Raw genomic sequence first — 18,483 nt, forward strand, 5'->3', positions numbered from 1 at the left:
TTAGAGGCTTGCTAGCATATCCTTAATCACGAACCATCAAGATGAGATCAACAACGGTATTGAATGATGAGTTGATAGATGAGCCCCAAGAGACTAGATTATGATGAATGATGAAGTAAATATCTATTTAGTTGTAGTTTAATGGTGAGAATTTCATGTTGTGGGCATGGAAGCTTGTGTTGTCTAAAACCTGAGCTTGAATCCCAACAACCACATTTGTTTTTCATTATTTTAACGAATAAGCTTATCTTTAATCTGCTAAATATCAAAGTAGATGTAGTAGTTTAGTGGTGAAGATTACACGTTGTGGTCTCAATGAGTTTTTTATTTTTTTATTTTTATTTTTTTTTTAATGTTATGATCATGTTACTTTAGAAGGAAACAATAAAGGGTTTGCTAGTTTATGCTTAACCGTTTATCAACCCATTTGCTTTTTGGCTACAAACCATTCAACCATATTAACATAACTCGGCTCCCATGATCAAACCCGTCAAGAACATTAGAAGTTTGTTCGTTTATCCTTAATCACGAAAATGATGAATGGTGACTAAATATCCAAATGGTTGTAGTTTAGTGTTGAGAATTTTACGTTGTGGTCGTGGAGACCTAGGCTCGAATCCCAACCCCATTTGTTTTTTTCAGCTACAAACCATTGAAACATTTAACAGAACTCAAAACCACTACGAGCTTTTATGAACAAACTGGTGAAGCAAATTAGACGTTTTTTTGTTTATCCTGAATCATGAAAATGATGTGACGGTTACATATCTAAGTGGCTGTTGTAGTTTAGTGGTGAGAATTCCACATTCTTGCCATGGAGACTTGGGCTTGAATCCTAGTTTAACGATGAGTTCGAGAGACATTTGACATTTGTTTTCTAATTCTCAATAGCACAAGGATGAAACGTAGACATCCGTGTTCCACCTCAAATAGAGTTCACAACCCAATTTTTTTGCTTGGATTAGACACATGCCTTTCTTTTCGCTACAACCGCAAGTAGTACATTTTTAATGGTCCGATATGGTTCGTGTTCCATCTCGAATAGAGTTCATACCCTAACCTTCTATTTTCATGTTTGTATTAGACACATCCTTTTTAATGATTAGTTGTAGATTATGAAGAATGATGGGTTAAATACCGAAGTGCTTGTAGTTTAGTGATGAGAATTCCACGTTGTGGTTGTGAGACCTGGGCCTAAATCCCAACCGCCACACACATAACATTGTTTTGCTTTTTAGCTACAACACAAGTATGAAATTCATAATGGTCTGGTGGTATGGACTACTTCAACCCTAGTGGGCTAAATATCGCAGCTGTAGTTTAGTGGTGAGAATACCACGTTGTTGCGCCCGTGGAGACCTGGGCTTGAATCCATGCGAATCCATGCACCCACATTTGAGATTTGTTTTCTAATTTTCAATAACATAAGGATGAAATATATTGAGTTTGATGAAATAAATTTTTAAAGCTATTTTCTTAAAAATAAAACATGCCCATGAGTTAGGAGATGATATGATTATGTTAATAGGAAACCGTAAAGGGTAGGGTTCGTTAGTTTATTTTAACCATAAACCATCATATTCTTAAAAATAACACGTATGTATCATGGGAATTTTTTAGCTACAAACTGTTCAACCATATTAACATAACTCAAAAGAAACACTAAATTCAAATAGAGTTCACAATCCAACTCTCTATTTTTTGCTTTTTGGATTGGATCAAAATGAGTTAGGAGATGATACGAAACTTAAGGAAATAATTAGAAGTTTTTGTGTTTATCCCTCAATCATGAGACGTTAAGAAGAGATCAACATTGGTACTAAATATTGAAGTGGTTGTAGTTTAGTGGTGAGAATTCCACGTTGTGGTCGTGGAGACTTGGGTTTGTGAGGTATTTTTACGGCTCCTCTATTGCCACGTTTGCGACCATGCCCACAACCTTTACTTTCCTTTTTGTGGTCGTCATGTCCCTTCGTACCTGAAAATGAAGAATCAACCACATCTTTCTTTTTTGTTCATGCAAGTAACTCCTCATGTGTGAGTAAGACATGTTTCTCCTCATCTCTATCTTCATAGCCACAAAGTCTCTCCTCATGGACCCTAAGACGACCAACGACCTCCTCAACCGACATGTTCTTAAGGTCGTTAATTTTCTCGATGGAGGTAACAATCTGCATGAATCTCGAAGGAACATCTCGAATGAACTTCTTTAGGATGTTGTCCCCACTTGTTAGAGAGAGTTTTTTTAGGCACAAAAAAGTGATGATGAGTAAACCCTGGTGTCTTGCTAGGTCAAGGATGTGATGAAAGCCTACAAATGAGTTGTGCCTACTAGATATATTTATATACTCTATATCATTCCCATAGTTCAAAGATTAGAATTGAAAAGTTTGCTGGATTCGATTTCGGTATTTGGAAGATGCAAATTGAAGATAATTTGTACCAGAAATATCTTCACGAACCCCCATTGGGGGTGAAGTCGGATACCTGACCACGGAACAGTTGAAGCTCAAGAATCATGAGGCTCCGAGATTGATTTGGTTGACATTGGCCATTCACGTAGCATTCAACATAATCAAGGAAAAGAAAACGTCAAATCTATTGAAGGCACTATCAAATATGTACGAAAAATCGTCGACTATTAACAAGGTGTATTTGATGCGAAAATTGTTCAATCTTCAAATGTATGAAAGGTGGATCTCTTGCGGATCATATAAATGAATTCAATATGATTGTAAGCCAATTGAGTTTTGTGGAAATTAATTTCGAAAGTGAAATTAAAGCATTGATTTTGATGCCATCTTTACACGAGTCGTGGGATACAGTAGTTGCCGCAATTAGTAGTTCTCGAGGATATGAGAAAATGATGTTCGATGAAATTTGAGATATATTTCTCAGCGAAAGTATTCGAAAACGAGAAATTGAGAATTCATCTGGTGGTGCTCTCAGTGTTGACCAAACGAAAAGAAGTAAATGAAGTGTCAAAAAAATCGATCAAAATCAAAGAACTGGGAAAAATTTTAAAACAGACCAAATGTAATGTGTTGGAGTTGTGGAGAAAAATGTCACTTTCAGACAATTGTATAAGACCAAAGAGGAAGCATGATCACAAACCAGAAGATGATGATGATTCTATAAATTCAGCTGAAGACATTAGGGATGCTCTAATCCTCAGCGCGTACAGTCTGATTGAATCCTGGATTTTGGATTTAGGTGCATCTTTTCATTCATCTCCAAATAAAGAGCTCTTTTGAAATTTCAAGTCTGGAAATTTTGAGAAGGTGTATCTTGTGACAACAAAGATTTTGAGATTGAAGGAAAAGGGGATGTCAGCATAAAAACTCCGATAGAAAATCAGTGGGACATTAAAGAATGTCAGATATAATTCGTGCCTCACGAAGCACCTGATCTCTATTGGTCAATTGGATAGTAGAGGTTATGCAACAGAGTTTGGGAAGAGTTCATGGAAGATTTTGAAGGGTGCTATGGTGGTAGCACGTGGCATAAAATCTGGAAACTTATACACCACTGCAGGGTATATGAACATGGTTGTTGTTGCTAATATTGAGTTTGATGAAATACATTTTTAAAGCTATTTTCTTAAAAATAAAACATGCCCATGAGTTAGGAGATGATATGATTATGTTAGTAGGAAACCGTAAAGGGTAGGGTTCGTTAGTTTATTTTAACCATAAACCATCATATTCTTAAAAATAACACGTATGTATCATGGGAATTTTTTAGCTACAAACTGTTCAACCATATTAACATAACTCAAAAGAAACACTAAATTCAAATAGAGTTCACAATCCAACTCTCTATTTTTTGCTTTTTGGATTGGATCAAAATGAGTTACGAGATGATACGAAACTTAAGGAAATAATTAGACGTTTTTGTGTTTATCCCTCAATCATGAGACGTTAAGAAGAGATCAACATTGGTACTAAATATTGAAGTGGTTGTAGTTTAGTGGTGAGAATTCCACGTTGTGGTCGTGGAGACTTGGGTTTGTGAGGTATTTTTACGGCTCCTCTATTGCCACGTTTGCGACCATGCCCACAACCTTTACTTTCCTTTTTGTGGTCGTCATGTCCCTTCGTACCTGAAAATGAAGAATCAACCACATCTTTCTTTTTTGTTCATGCAAGTCACTCCTCATGTGTGAGTAAGACATGTTTCTCCTCATCTCTATCTTCATAGCCACAAAGTCTCTCCTCATGGACCCTAAGACGACCAACGACCTCCTCAACTGACATGTTCTTAAGGTCGTTAATTTTCTCGATGGAGGTAACAATCTGCATGAATCTTGAGGGAACATCTCGAATGAACTTCTTTAGGATGAAGATCTTTTACACCTTGTCACGTAACGAATGGATGCTAGTGACGATTTTCGTCAATTTCATGGTAAATTCGAACCCTTTTTCTTAAGACACACTTGTTAGAAAACAAGAAAAAGAGTCCGTCTATGCGATGATCCTATACGATTTTCTAGATTGCATACATTGAAATGGAACTTATTGGAAAAGGTAAGACAGAAAATTCGAAAGCAGTATCCATTTGAAAAAAATTTGATCCTGTAATTGAGAGTATGAAAAGGGAGGAACTCTGAGGGAAGGAATCCGACTTTCATTAGGATCCTGACTTAGAAGTTAACATACATGTTTATCGACATGTATGTTTATCGGTCCTGTAACAGACTTAGAAGTTAAAAATTGCGCCTAAAGATAAAATTGCGCAATGGCAAGAGTGGCCAACAAGCCAAATCTTGATGGCCAACAACCAAATCTTGGGCCTAAAGATAAAATGGTCGAAGTGGCCAACAAATCTTAATCTTACGCCTAAAGACGACCAACAAACAAATTTTACGCCTAGAGATAAAATTGTCGAAGTGGCCAACAAAAATCTTAATCTTGGCCTAAAGATGGCCAACAAACAAATCTTGTGCCTAGAGATAAAATTAAGCAATGGCCAAAGTGGCCAACAAATCTTGACGGCCAACAAACAAACAAAACTGGATTTTTGATCAGGGAGATTATAGCTTCGTTGTCCACGTAAAGCATTGGTGGATCGCCCTCTATGAGTTTTTCCAACAGTCGCGCAAGCCAGACCCCTTGTGTTGCACCGTCGAAGCGGTGATGTACCCTGCCTCGCAAGAAGAAAAATCAACTAACTTTTGTTTAGTTGATTGCCGGCAGATCGCGCTACCTAAGATAAAGTAAATCATCCCAGTGGTGATCTTACGATCAGCAACGTCACCCACCATATTACTATCACTGTAGCCGACAAGCTCAAGCTTCTCATTTCCTCTCCCTGCACAGTATTTCACACCCTAGCCTTTGGTTTCAGCCACATAGCGCAGGATGCGCTTGACAACCACAAGATGCTCCTCGTTAGGTGCTTCATAAACCTACTCACGTATCCAACGGAATAAGCGAGGTCAGGGCGTGTGTTTACTAGATAGCGCAGGCTCCCAAAAATACTGCGATAATTGGTGGCGTCGACTATCATCATAGTGCCGGCCTTACTCAGCTGGAGCTGGGCCACCATTTGTGTCCTTGTAGGGCTACTTTCCGCTAACCCAGCTGTGTCCAGCAGCTTCTTCGCATACGCATTTTGGCGATGTTGATGCTGACAGTACTCTATTGTACTTCGATGCCGAGGTAGTAGCTGAGCATGTCGAGATCGCTCATCTTCATATTCTTTGACATCTCCCTCTTGAATCTTCCAAAAACTTCCATGTCGCCTCCAATGATTATGAGGTTGTCGACGTACACTCCCACAATCAGCCGCCGCTCGCTGACATGCCATGCTTAGAGGCACAACTCTTGAACTTCAGCGACAGCAGAGTATTGGCGAGCTTTGCGTTCTAGGCTAGTGGTGCTTGCCAAAGCCCATAGAGTGCCTTGTGCAAGCGTAGTTCCTTGCCGAAGTTGTCCTTGTCTAGGAAGCCAAGTGGTTGTCAGACGTAGACGGTCTCCTTGAGCTATCCGTTGAAGAAAGCGGACTTCATGTCCATGTGTTGGACCTCCCAAGAGCAATGTGCCGCGATTGCCAGCAATAGGCGGACGGATTTCAACCTTGCAACTGGCACGAATACCTCTTTGAAGTCCACTCCTTGCTTCTGGACATAGCCCTTCGCCACTAGACCGGCCTTATACTTCAACTTCTCCCTCTTCGTTTCGCTTTAGTTTGATACCCATTTTAGCCCTATGGCTCGGTGTCCTGATGGGATGTCCTCCAGACTCCACGTCTTCCTTCATTGCCTTCAGCTAGCACGGGTTCCTTCTTGCTTCGGCGAAGGAGTTCGATTCATCCGCGCGAATGGCATGCGGTTTAGCCACTTCTTCTAAGAGCTCGCGCGCCGCTAGTCCCTATGGTTCACCTCCTCCCAGTAGGTCTTCAATCCTTCGGTATCTGGCTGCCAGACCATCATCGTGATTGGCATCCAGCGTCGAGTCCGTAGTACGTGGTGTTACGAACTCAACTGGTTAAGGGGGCGTAGCAGGAATTGTGGTAAGTGTAGGCGTAGGCGTGTCCGGTACAGCTGTTGTGACGGTGATAATGCCCAATGCTGTGCTCCTCCTTCTCCCAGCTCAATAACGAGGTAATCCATCGTGAATTGATTTGGGTTTTGGTCTACCTCGGTCACATTGTTCCACCACTAGAAGGTGTTTTAGTCAAACACGACGTCGCGCGATAAGTGAGCTCGCCCCCCCGTAGGATCATAGAGCCTGGACGCCTTGCTCCTGGGTTCGTAGCCGATGAAGATGACCTTCAGCCCCCAAGGATCAAGCTTATCGAGGTGGAGACGTGTGATCTTCATATATGCGATGCAGATGAACACTCAGAGATGATGTACCGCTTGCTTCTTGTTGTACCAGGCCTCGTGTGGCGTCTTCCCGTCGAGGCTTCGCATTGGCGACCGATTGAGGAGATAGACCCGTTGCTCTCGCTAGAGTTGTCGTGGAGCTTCAGGCGTGGAAGACATTCCTCCTCAGTTTGTCGTCCTTAAAGCGGATCTCCAAAAACTCCTTCCGCAACTGCTCGATGTTGGACTCCCGCACTCGCTACACACCAACCCGGCGAGACTTGATCCCCTCCCAAGCTGATTGCGCGGTGCGCTTGGTGGAGAGAGATGCTAGCATCTTTGGAGGCACAGAACGTAGTATGGCAGCAAATGCCAAGTAATCCTCCTGATACTCGATCGTTTCTTCTTCCTCCGGCTCGACAGCGTGCCACAACCCTTGCGCCTATAGGTTGACGTGCATCGGGTACTGCAAAGAGGCGGTCATCTCCTTGATCACTCGCTCGATGACAACTCGACGTCCGTCTTGCGGTGCCGGCCTCTTGGTGGCGGTGATGGAGACGTCGACACTCGGTGGCGGCATGGAGGAGTGCGACATCACTGCTTGTTTAGTGGTGAGAATTCTACGTTGTGGCCGGCTATGAACCATTGAAGCATATTAACATAACTGCAAACCACAACGAGCTTTTATGAACAAACTGGTGAAGCATATTAGAATTTTTTTGTTTATCCTTAATCATGAAAGTGATGAATGATGACTAAATATTCAAGTGGTTGTAGTTTAGTGGTGAGAATTCCACGTTGTGGCCGTGGAGACCTAGGCTCGAATCCTAGCAGCCACATCTATTATTTTTAGCTACGAACCAATTAAGGCATATTAACATAACTCAAAAGTGAAGAAAATTAGAAGTTTTTTTGTTTATCCTTAATCATGAAAGTGATGAATGTTGGCTAAATATACAAGAGGCTGTTGTAGTTTAGTGGTGAGAATTCCACATTGTGGATGTGGGAATCTGGACTCGAATCCTAGTAGCCACAACTACTTTTTTTAGCTGCAAACAATTGAAGCATATTAATATAACTCAAAACCACTACAAGCTACAAATTAAGCTAAATATCCAAGTGAGACCTAGACTCAAATACCATTAGTCACATTTGCTTTTTCTAGCTATGAACCATGAACAAACGGGTGAAGCAAATAGAAATTTTTTTGTTTATCCTTAATCATGAAAGTGATGAATGATTGCTAAACATCCAAGTGGTTGTAGTTTAGTGGTGAGAATTCCCGTGGTGGCCATGGAGACCTGGACTCAAGTCCAAGCAGCCACATCTGCCTTTTTTAGTTACAAACTATTGAAGCATATTAACATAACTCAAAACCAGTTCACAACTCAACCCTCTATTTTTCTCCTTGGATTAGACACATGCTTTATAATGATTAGTTGTAGATTAGGAAGAATGATGGGTGAAGTTTAGTGGTGAGAATTCTAAGTGTGGTTGTGACGACCTGGGCTCAAATCCTAATAGCCACACACACATAACATGGTTTTGATTTAAGCTACAAAACACAAGTATGACATTCGTAATGGTATGGACCACTTCAATCCTAATCCGCTAAATATCGAAGTGGTTGTAGTTTAGTGGTGAGAATAACATGTTGTGATCATGGAGACCTCGGCTTGAATCCATGCACCAACATTTGATTGTATCTTACAGTCATTCTCATGATTAGTTGTAGATTATGAAGAATGATGAGCAACATATCGAAATGTCTATAGTATAGTTTAGTGGTGAGAACTCCACGTTGTGGCCGTAGAGACTTAGGCTCGAATTCAACCCTAATCCGCTAAATATTGAAGTGGTTGTAGTTTAGTGGTGAGAATAACATGTTGTTGTGATCATGGAGACCTCGGCTTGAATCCATGCACCAACATTTGATTGTATCTTACACGTCTTTCTCATGATTAGTTGTAGATTATGAAGAATGATGAGCAACATATCGAAAGGTCTATAGTATAGTTTAGTGGTGAGAACTCCACGTTGTGGCCGTAGAGACTTAGGCTCGAATTCGAGCAGCCACATTTGACATTCGTAAGTAAGACATTTTTAATCGTCATCCAGTATTGTCCTTGTTCCATCTCGAAGTATTGTATTGATGTATGATATGAAAATTATAATGTGGGAATATCCAGGGGTTTGCTAACTTACCCTTAATCATGAACAATCAAAATAAGGTCAACGAGCCCCTTGGTGGTAAGAATTATAGGGTTTGTTTTACCCTTAATCATGAACAATCAAAATAAGGTCAACGAGCCCCTTGGTGGTAAGAATTATAGGGTTTGTTAGCTTATCTTAACCATATCCGTCAAGATGGGCACTGTTTGGTGCCCAGTTAACATGCATGTTTATGGACCATGTTGCAACATACGGGATACATGAACGTTATATTCCCCTCCCTTTCCAAAGTTAAGGGATGCATAGTTACCCTTTCGAGAGTCAAATAAGTATCTTCTTACTGGGTATGTTGCGCCATCTGTGGGGTTCAAACCTACGACCACGTGGTTAAAAGCCACACGCTCTACTACTGAGTTAAGATGGCTTGTCACAGCAAAGGTAGCACATGTTATCCCCACTTGTTAGAGAGATATGAAAGAGTTCAAACCTACGACCACGTGGTTAAAAGCCACACGCTCTACTACTGAGTTAAGATGGCTTGTCACAGCAAAGGTAGCACATGTTATCCCCACTTGTTAGAGAGATATGAAAGAGTGAGTATTTGCTTATTGGTATGTTATAATGACTAGTCATTGAGTTTTTTTTTGCAGCTATTTATAATTTATAACTTGCCATTTGTGGGCATAGAACCGCTTTGTCACATATGGAAGCACATGTTGTCCCCACGTGGAAGAGAGAGTTGAGGCTAGTATGGTTGCACCATCTCGCTATCACATATGTTGTCCCCACGTGCAAGAGAGAGTTAAAAACTAGGTATGGTTGCACCCATCTGTGGGGATTGAACCCACGACCACATGGTTAAAAGCCACATGCTCTGCCACTGAGGTAAGATGACTTGTCACAACTATGGTAGTACATATTCCCACTTGTTAGGGGGAGTTATTTGAGGCAAAAAAAAAAAAAAAAAAAAATGACGGTGAGAGTAGATATCAAGCCTTCACAAAAAAAAAGAGTATTTACGAAGACTAGTCTCATTGAGTTGTTTGGAAGCTATTTATATAATTTAAGCGCCATCTATGGGGATCGAACCCACGACCACGTGGTTAAAAGTCACACGCTCTACCACTGAGCTAAGATGACTTGTCACAACAATGGTAGCACATGTTACCATCACATGTTAGAGACAGTTATTTGAGGCTGAAAAAAATGTGACGATGAGAGTAAATCGTCGTGTCTCGAGATAAGGAGCCATTAAGTTCTTTTGCAAAAACCCACGACGCTCTACCATTGAGCTAAGACGGAGACAATTCTCAAATAAAGAGTCATTGGGTTCTTTTCAGCTATGGTAGTACATGTTGTGCCCACTTGTTAGAGAGAGTTCGTGGAGGCTGGAAAAAAGTGATGATGAGTAAACCGTGTGTCTTGCTAGGTTAAGGATGTGATAAAGGGCTACAAATGAGTTGAGATTACTGGGTACATTTATGATGTGATGAAGGGCTACAAATGAGTTGAGGTTACTGGGTATATTTATATACTCTATGTCGTACCCATATTTTTATTAGATTGGTATATATTGATATGTCTTCAAGACTATTCTCGAGATAAAGAGTCATTGGGTCCTTTGTATCTATTTAATTTATAGCCGCATTTGTAGGGATCAAACCCGCAACCATGTGGTTAAAAGTCACACGCTTTATCACTGAGCTAAGATGACTTGTCACAACCATGTATGTAAGTCACAGCATGAGTAACAAGTAGCATCACTTAGTGCCCATGAAATTGATGCATGTTTTTTTGTGATGCTAAGATACCTTGATTGTGCTTGAATATCTTCTTATATTTTGTTCCATTATGATAGATTATGGCTTCAAGCACTAGGAGAGAGACAAAGCATGATTGGGGTTTCGGACGAAGGGCTTAGATAGAGTCTGATCCCACACACGAGTTCTTCATATAGGGAGGAACCTAGAAAGTAGGTGGTCTTATTGTCCACACACCCTGCCATCTTTGATTCATGTTGTTACAACAAATAAGGGAAATTGAAACGACAAAGACAATGTTAGCATGTCAAGAGAGTCTAGATCCTTGAGGGACTTCCGTAAGTATCACCCACTTGGGTTGGATTGAAAGATGACTAACCCCAATGTTGTGGAGGCATTGATTGAGTCAAAGGATAAAATTTTAGGGTACTGGATCAAAAGATCTAGAGAAAGACTATTGATAGGATCTTAACAATACGTGATGAGTCAATCGCTCGGTTGTATCTGAAGGAAGCTTTCGTTTACAAATACAACCAAATGTCAGCCAATATCATCTACTTTTTTTAGCTACAAACGGGCAAATTTGAAGTTTGTTGGTTTATCCTTAGTCATGAAAGTGATGAATGTCAGCTAAATATCCAAGTGGTTGTAGTTTAGCGGTGAGAATTCCACATTGTGGCCGTGGAGACCTGGGCTCAAATCCCAGCAGCCACATCTACCTTTTATAGCTACCAACGAGCAAATTTGAAGTTTGTTAGTTTAGTGGTGAGAATTCCACGTTGTGGCCGTGGAGACCTCGGCTTGAATTCCAGCAACCACATCTACCTTTTTTATAGCTACCAACGAGCAAATTTGAAGTTTGTTGGTTTATCCTTAATCATGAAAGTGATGAATGTCAGCTAAATATCCAATGGCTGTAGTTTAGTGGTGAGAATTCCACGTTGTGACCAAGTGGGTGCAAAATTAAACATATAAACATGAATCAAACACAAAACATTGATCTCCTTAGATTAGAATGAGAAACTTGGAAAGAATTAGAAGTAAACATGAATCAAACACAAAACATTGATCTCCTTAGATTAGAATGAGAAACTTGGAAAGAATTAGAAGTAAACATGAATCAAACACAAAACATTGATCTCCTTAGATTAGAATGAGAAACTTGGAAAGAATTAGAAGTAAACATGAATCAAACACAAAACATTGATCTCCTTAGATTAGAATGAGAAACTTGGAAAGAATTAGAAGTTTGCTTGTTTATTCCTCAAACATGAGTCGTCAAGACGAGACCCACCTTGGCCTTCACTTTGTCTTCTCCATCTACGAACAGGTTCCTCCTCACTGCACTTCTTGTTGCAGTATTCTAACTCATATACTTATATTTTTTACCAGAGTAATACTTAATCATGCTCTTATTCTTCTAGTGAATCATATCGTCATGGGTTTGTGAGATATTTTTACGGCTCCTCTGTGCCACGTTTGCGACCACGCCCACAACCTTTACTTTCCTTTTTGTGGTTGCCATGTCCCTTCGTACCTAAAAATGAAGAAGCAACCACATTTTTTTTTTGTTCGTGCGAGTCACTCCTCGTGTGTGAGTAAGACATGCTTCTCCTCATCTTTATCTTCATAGCCATGAAGTCTCTCCTCATGGACATTAAGACGACTAACGACCACCTTAACCGACATGTTCTTAAGGTCGTTAATTTTCTCAATGGAGGTAACAATCGGCATGAATCTCGAGAGAACATCTCTAAGGAACTTCTTGACATGAAGATCTTTTTCACTTTGTCACGTAACGAACAGATGCTAGTGATGATTTTCGTCAGCTTCATGGCAAATCGAACATTTTTTCTTAAGACACACTTGTTAGAAAGCAAGCAAAGTAGTCTGTTTATGCGATGATCCTATACGATGTTCTAGATTGCAAACATTGAAATATAGCTTATTAGAAAAGGTAAGATAGGAAATTCGAAAGCGGTATCCGTTTGAAAAAAATTATGATCCTGTAATTGACAATATGAAAAGGTAGGAACTTTGAGGGAAGGATCCAACTTTCATTAGGATCCTGACTTAGAAGTTAACATACATGTTTATCAATCCTATAACATACTTAGAATTTAACATTTTTTCATCCTGTATGTGCCTATAAGTTAAATCGACCATGTTGCATAGTTACTCTTTGTGAGTAATGGATACATGAGCGTTACTTCCCCTCCCTTTCGAGTGATGTAATGGATTGTATTTCTACTACTAGTACATAATCGTGCTAAATCAGAGGATAAGAAAATATATATCTACGTTCTAGGTACTTTATGGATATCATCATCCCGTTGAGCATGTATGACTGTATGCATGATTGATTGTACATTAAATCCAAGTGGTTCAATCTCTGATCCTCTCTATAGAGAATAAGTAATAGAAGAAATTTCGGAGGAGAGTGAAAGCATCAATTTGGCTAGACGATGACTTATGATGGAATGTCTCCAGTAGACAGAGTGCATTAGAATTGTGAGATGATCTAAGGATATGGCTATAGTACTCTTGATCGATCCAAACTCGATGAGTCAAAACAGAGGAACTTCAAAATGTGAATCCATGTTAAGACCGTCAAACCATCATAGAGATGACGAGCAAGTTAACACATGTACAATACCTTTTCGCTCTAGTACAATGTCGTTATGCTCTAGTACGATACAGTTAAGCTAGGCATGAGACTTCTTAAGGATGATGTGTGACTTGATAGTTTAAATGGATTACCCTGCATGGTGGATCCGTCCTGTAGATGGGTGTTAATCATGTGGATAGTCATTGGAGCTGGTACATATAAGGGGTGGGGCGATGGGTGTTAATCATGTGGATAGTCATTGGAGCTGGTACATATAAGGGGTAGCCCCAGCCCCGACCTTGGACAACTACATGGCCAACGGGATTGAGGCAGAAAAAAGTGATGATGAGTAAGCCATACCCATATATGTTGTATTAGGTTGGGTATATATTGGGTATGTTAGGTACGTTCTAAAGACTAGTCATGTACATGGTTGTACATGTTTGTAAGAGAGTGTCAAATGAGGTATTTTCTTACTGGATATGTGCGCCATTTGTGGGGATCGAACCCACAACCACGTGGTTAAATGCCACGTGCTCTACCACTGAGTTGGGATGGCTTGTCACAACCCTAGTAGCACATGTTTTCTCCACTTGTTAGAGAGAGTTATTTGAGGCAAAAAAAAAAAAAAAAAAAAAAAAAAGTGCCAAACGACAAGTAGATCTCAATGTTCTAAAAGACTAGTCAATTTATAGTGCAATCTATGGGGATTAAACGCACAACCACACGGTTAAAAGCCACGCTCTCTACCATTGAGCTAAGATGGCTTGTCGCAACAATGGTAGCACATGTTGTCCCCACTTGTTAGAGAGAGTTATTTGAGGTTGAAAACAAGTGACGATGAGAGTAAATCGTGGTGTCTCAAGATAAGGAGTCATTAAGTTCTTTTCAACTATGGTAGCACATGTTGTGCCCACTTGTTAGAGAGAGTTCGTGAGGCAGAAAAAAATAATGATGAGTAAATTGTTTGTCTTGCTAGGTTAAGGATGTGATGAAAGCCTACAAATGAGTTTGAGGTTACTAAGTATATTTATATACTCTATATCATACCCATATTTTTTATTAGATTGGTATATGTTGATGTGTCTTCCAGACTATTTAATTTATAGCACCATTTGTGGGGATCAAACCTGTGACCATGTCGTTAAAAGTCACACGCTCTATCACTGAGCTAAGATGGCTTTTTACAACTATGTATGTAAGTCATAGCTTGAATAACTAGTAGCATCACTTAGTACCCCTGAAATTGATGCATGTTTTTTGTGACGCTAAGATAGCTTGATTGTGCTTTAATATCTTCTTATATTTTGTCCTCCCATATGGTGATGATGTCCATGGAGACCCTACGGTCTCTGATTCATGTTGCTACAACAAATGTGGAGAACTGATACGACAAAAACAATGTTAGCAAGTCAAGAGAGCCTAGGTACCTCAGGGACTTCTGTAAGTATCACCCGCTTGGATTGATTGAAAGACGACTAACCCCAATGTTCTGGAGGCATCGATTGAGTCGAAGGATACAATTTTATGAAGAGAAAGACTACCCACAATATCTTAACGATAGGTGATGAGTCAATCACTCAGTTGTATCTGAAGGAAGCTTTCATCTACAAATACAACCAATTGTCAGCTAATATGAGAACCTATTACAACTCCATTTTTAAGGTTTTAAATCTCAAACCATGACTAAAAGAACAAGGCAATAATAGACAAGACAAACAAAAAAACAAAAAACAAAAAAAAAACAAAAAAAAAACAAAAAAAACAAAAAAACAAAAAAAAAAAGAGTAAAAATTTCACGAGTTAAAATCATACAACATCATTCTTGAAATAAAAATCCAAAATAAAAAATACAAAACAAACTTTGTTCACGTTAGTTTACAAACCAAAAATGGGAATGGCATACACAATAGTACAACAACCCATGAAAATATTGGCTAAACTGATGCCCTCGGTTGACATCCCTATGTAAAAACACGGCTCCTCAACACTCTCCCACCTCGACCGGTAACCTGTGACCACTTGAAAAAAAATATGGGTGAGTATAAAAATACCCAGTAAGCAACAATATCACGGTGTTAATCATGTTTCGTTTCTACACGTAATAGAAATACTCACATTTAGATATCTACCTATGTATTCTCAAGTCATTTTCGAGACCGATTTACAGAATCGCAACTTTAGCCTTGACTTGTTTCTACATGCAATAGAAATACTTTGCTTTAAGATAACTACCTGTGTAATCCCAAGTCTCTCTTTAGGACTAGTTTACGAAATTGAGACATCAACCTTGATCCATCCCTCACACATTAGTAACTCAAATTTCTTTGGAGGTTTTGGTTACATCGTTCATAATACCAATAACCCTATAAGGCTTTCCAAATCAATCTTGCTAAGGAGGCTTACTAGGTTTTTAGGGCGTCTAGACGCTTTAAATATTGTCTATCGTTTTTAGGACGTTCAGGACTAACATCATAGGGCTATCCCAACCTCTTGGTGCTCTTATATCTATACTTGTGATTGATGCTCACAATCCTTTGGGGCTTGGTACTCTAGAAGTATATTGTTCTAGGTCAACTAGAAAATCGCTCTAATTCTAGCGCCCTCAACTTAACTAGGAAGATACTCTTATCAATCACATAAAGAACGGAGAATATTTTCAAAACATTCGTTCAACTTTTTATAGAGATATTAATATCAATCACGTAAGGACGAAATATTCATGCAAACTCAACCGGAAAATAACATCTATCAATTGCCCAAGGTACATATCACAATATCATATCCTCATTTCAATCACAACAAAAATCATTAAAGTAGGCATGTACCTAAATTCTCATCCCAGGGGCATTTCAATCATTTTTCATAACATATATAGTGTTCTCATCCAAATAGCCCTTCTAGAGTCTTAAACATGCATATTTTAAACACCTAAGGCAAGATATGTTTGTACGATAACACGTTCTAGTGTTCCCTAAAATATTACTTGCCTAAAGAATCTGTGGCTACTTACCAAGATCATACATGCCTTCACTTATTGGAGGCTCCAAATTTCTTGAAAATTCACTCATTGATTCTGATTCAAGTGACATTAAGTTCAAATTGCAACTGGGACGAAAAAATAGTGGATCGGGAGACAAAACGATTGTAAAACAATTCTCAATGTACATTCGAAGTTTACGCGCGCAACAATGCATGGAGACTCATGTGCGGGCATATGGGCAGCACGCAGTCAACACTCGACTTTGAACCCCAACGAGCGCGACAATTACCCATGAATTTTCTAGTGGCAGCATGTACTGCTCACTACTAGGCGCTCTGATCAGGTCGAATCATGGATCTGGTGGTGGGTACTGAACTGAGTCGCACGCGGGTTGAAGGGTCACAATTTAGGGTCAAATTAGGTTAGGTCTAAGCGATGCGTCTCCCGTGGAAGTTTAATGCATTGTTCCAGTCAAACCATGACACATTTCCACACGCTTGGCAGACGCATTACTCCTATAGTTCGACATCTTTCCACCGCTAGCTTCGCTGCGTTTCACTGCTCGATGTCTGACGCGTCAATCGAATGTTCCATCTGCACAATTAATTTTTAGAATTCGAAGAATTTTATGGTTTTTTCCAATTTTCTTTATATTTTCATTACTTTTCATAGCAAACTTGAATCAACTTGGTTCCTCCACCAAAGTATTAGAGTAAATAATCCATTATTACAAAGATGTTTTTCTTGTAGTTTATTTTCAACCATAGAAGAGATATTCTCATTCAAAATTGACCTACATTCTCATTCAAAATTACTGTTTCTCAACAAACACCAGAACTCCTTCTAATTCGATTCGATTCTAATTTTCATCACGAAAAATATGCAAAATACTTTCTAGATCAACCTACTAAATTTTGTAATATGAATCTCCTTGAATCTCCCATCTCTCAAGAAAAACTAAGAATGAAAAACTCAAAAACTTACCTTGAGTTCTTCCTTATTTCTCGATGCTTTTTGACGATTCAAGTGTCTAGACTTAATCTCCACAAGGCTCAGACTTAATCTCCACAAGGCTCTAAGTAATATTCGTGGCCAAGGTTTTGTTGGAATCAAAAAAGATGGCAATTACTCAAAATGGATGGTTGAGTAACATCATCTTGGACAAACCAAGTAAGTGACTCCACTATTAGCTTGGTTGGATAAATTGTATTATATATGATGGCGCGTCCTATGGCCCCAGCATATGTCATATGTATGAATGATATGATATGCTATGCTATACTATACTATGTTATTTGATACTATGCTATGTTATTTGATACTATGCTATGTTATTTGATACTATGCTATGTTATGTTATGATATGTTATACCATGTATAAAAGCTATATATGATGGGATCATGTCAAGATGGGTTAAAAATCCAAGAGGTTGTAGTTTAAGGGCGAGAATTTCATGTTGTGATTGTGGATACCTACCTGAGCTTAAATCCCAACCGCCACATTTGATTTTTTTTATTTCTATAAACCATTGAAGCATATTAACCTAATTCAAACCACCCGATTGACTTTTATGAACAAATTTGTGAAGCAAATTAGAAGTTTGTTTATTTTATCCTTAATCATGAAAGCCATGAATGATGGCTAAATATCCAAGTGGCTGTAGTTTAGTGGTTAGAATTCCACGTTGTGGCCGTGGAGACCTGGGCTCGAATCCCAGCAGCCACATCTACTTTTTTTATAGCTACCAACGAGCAAATTTGAAGTTTGTTTGTTTATCCTTAATCATGAAAGTGATGAATGTTGGCTAAATATCTAAGTGGCTGTAGTTTAGTGGTGAGAATTCCACGTTGTGGCCGTGGAGACCTGGGCTCGAATCCCAGCAGCCACATCTACTTTTTATAGCTACCAACGAGTTTGTTGGTTTATCCTTAATCAGAGAAAGTGATGAATGTCGGCTAAATATCCAAGTGGAAGGAGATGCTACTGAAGGAAAGAATTAGAAGTTTGCTTGTTTATCCCTCAATCATGAGAAGTTTGCTTGTTTATCCCTCAATCATGAGACGTCAAGAACAGATCAACGTTGGTACTAAACATTGAAGTCGTTTTAGGTTTAGTAGTGAGAATTCCATGTGGGTGCCCTCGAGACAATGT

General features: G+C 39.3%; 6 non-coding genes across 6 annotated transcripts; 3 read left to right on the forward strand and 3 right to left on the reverse strand.

Moving 5' to 3' along the window:
• The first annotated feature begins 7,575 nt into the window (after positions 1 to 7,575).
• TRNAH-GUG (transfer RNA histidin (anticodon GUG)) lies at positions 7,576 to 7,647 on the forward strand. Its single transcript has one exon. It is a non-coding gene; the product is annotated as a tRNA-His (tRNA).
• A 1,685-nt stretch (positions 7,648 to 9,332) lies between these two features.
• On the reverse strand, positions 9,333 to 9,404 carry TRNAK-UUU (transfer RNA lysine (anticodon UUU)). Its single transcript has one exon. It is a non-coding gene; the product is annotated as a tRNA-Lys (tRNA).
• A 396-nt stretch (positions 9,405 to 9,800) lies between these two features.
• Positions 9,801 to 9,875, reverse strand: TRNAK-UUU (transfer RNA lysine (anticodon UUU)). Its single transcript has one exon. It is a non-coding gene; the product is annotated as a tRNA-Lys (tRNA).
• A 173-nt stretch (positions 9,876 to 10,048) lies between these two features.
• TRNAK-UUU (transfer RNA lysine (anticodon UUU)) lies at positions 10,049 to 10,120 on the reverse strand. The gene has a single exon. It is a non-coding gene; the product is annotated as a tRNA-Lys (tRNA).
• Positions 10,121 to 17,985: 7,865 nt separating this feature from the next.
• On the forward strand, positions 17,986 to 18,057 carry TRNAH-GUG (transfer RNA histidin (anticodon GUG)). The gene has a single exon. It is a non-coding gene; the product is annotated as a tRNA-His (tRNA).
• Positions 18,058 to 18,148: 91 nt separating this feature from the next.
• TRNAH-GUG (transfer RNA histidin (anticodon GUG)) lies at positions 18,149 to 18,220 on the forward strand. Its single transcript has one exon. It is a non-coding gene; the product is annotated as a tRNA-His (tRNA).
• Positions 18,221 to 18,483: the final 263 nt, after the last annotated feature.

This window comes from Cucurbita pepo, chromosome 9 (genome assembly GCF_057944985.1).
Source record: "Cucurbita pepo subsp. pepo isolate OVF chromosome 9, ASM5794498v1, whole genome shotgun sequence".
NCBI lineage: Eukaryota > Viridiplantae > Streptophyta > Magnoliopsida > Cucurbitales > Cucurbitaceae > Cucurbita > Cucurbita pepo.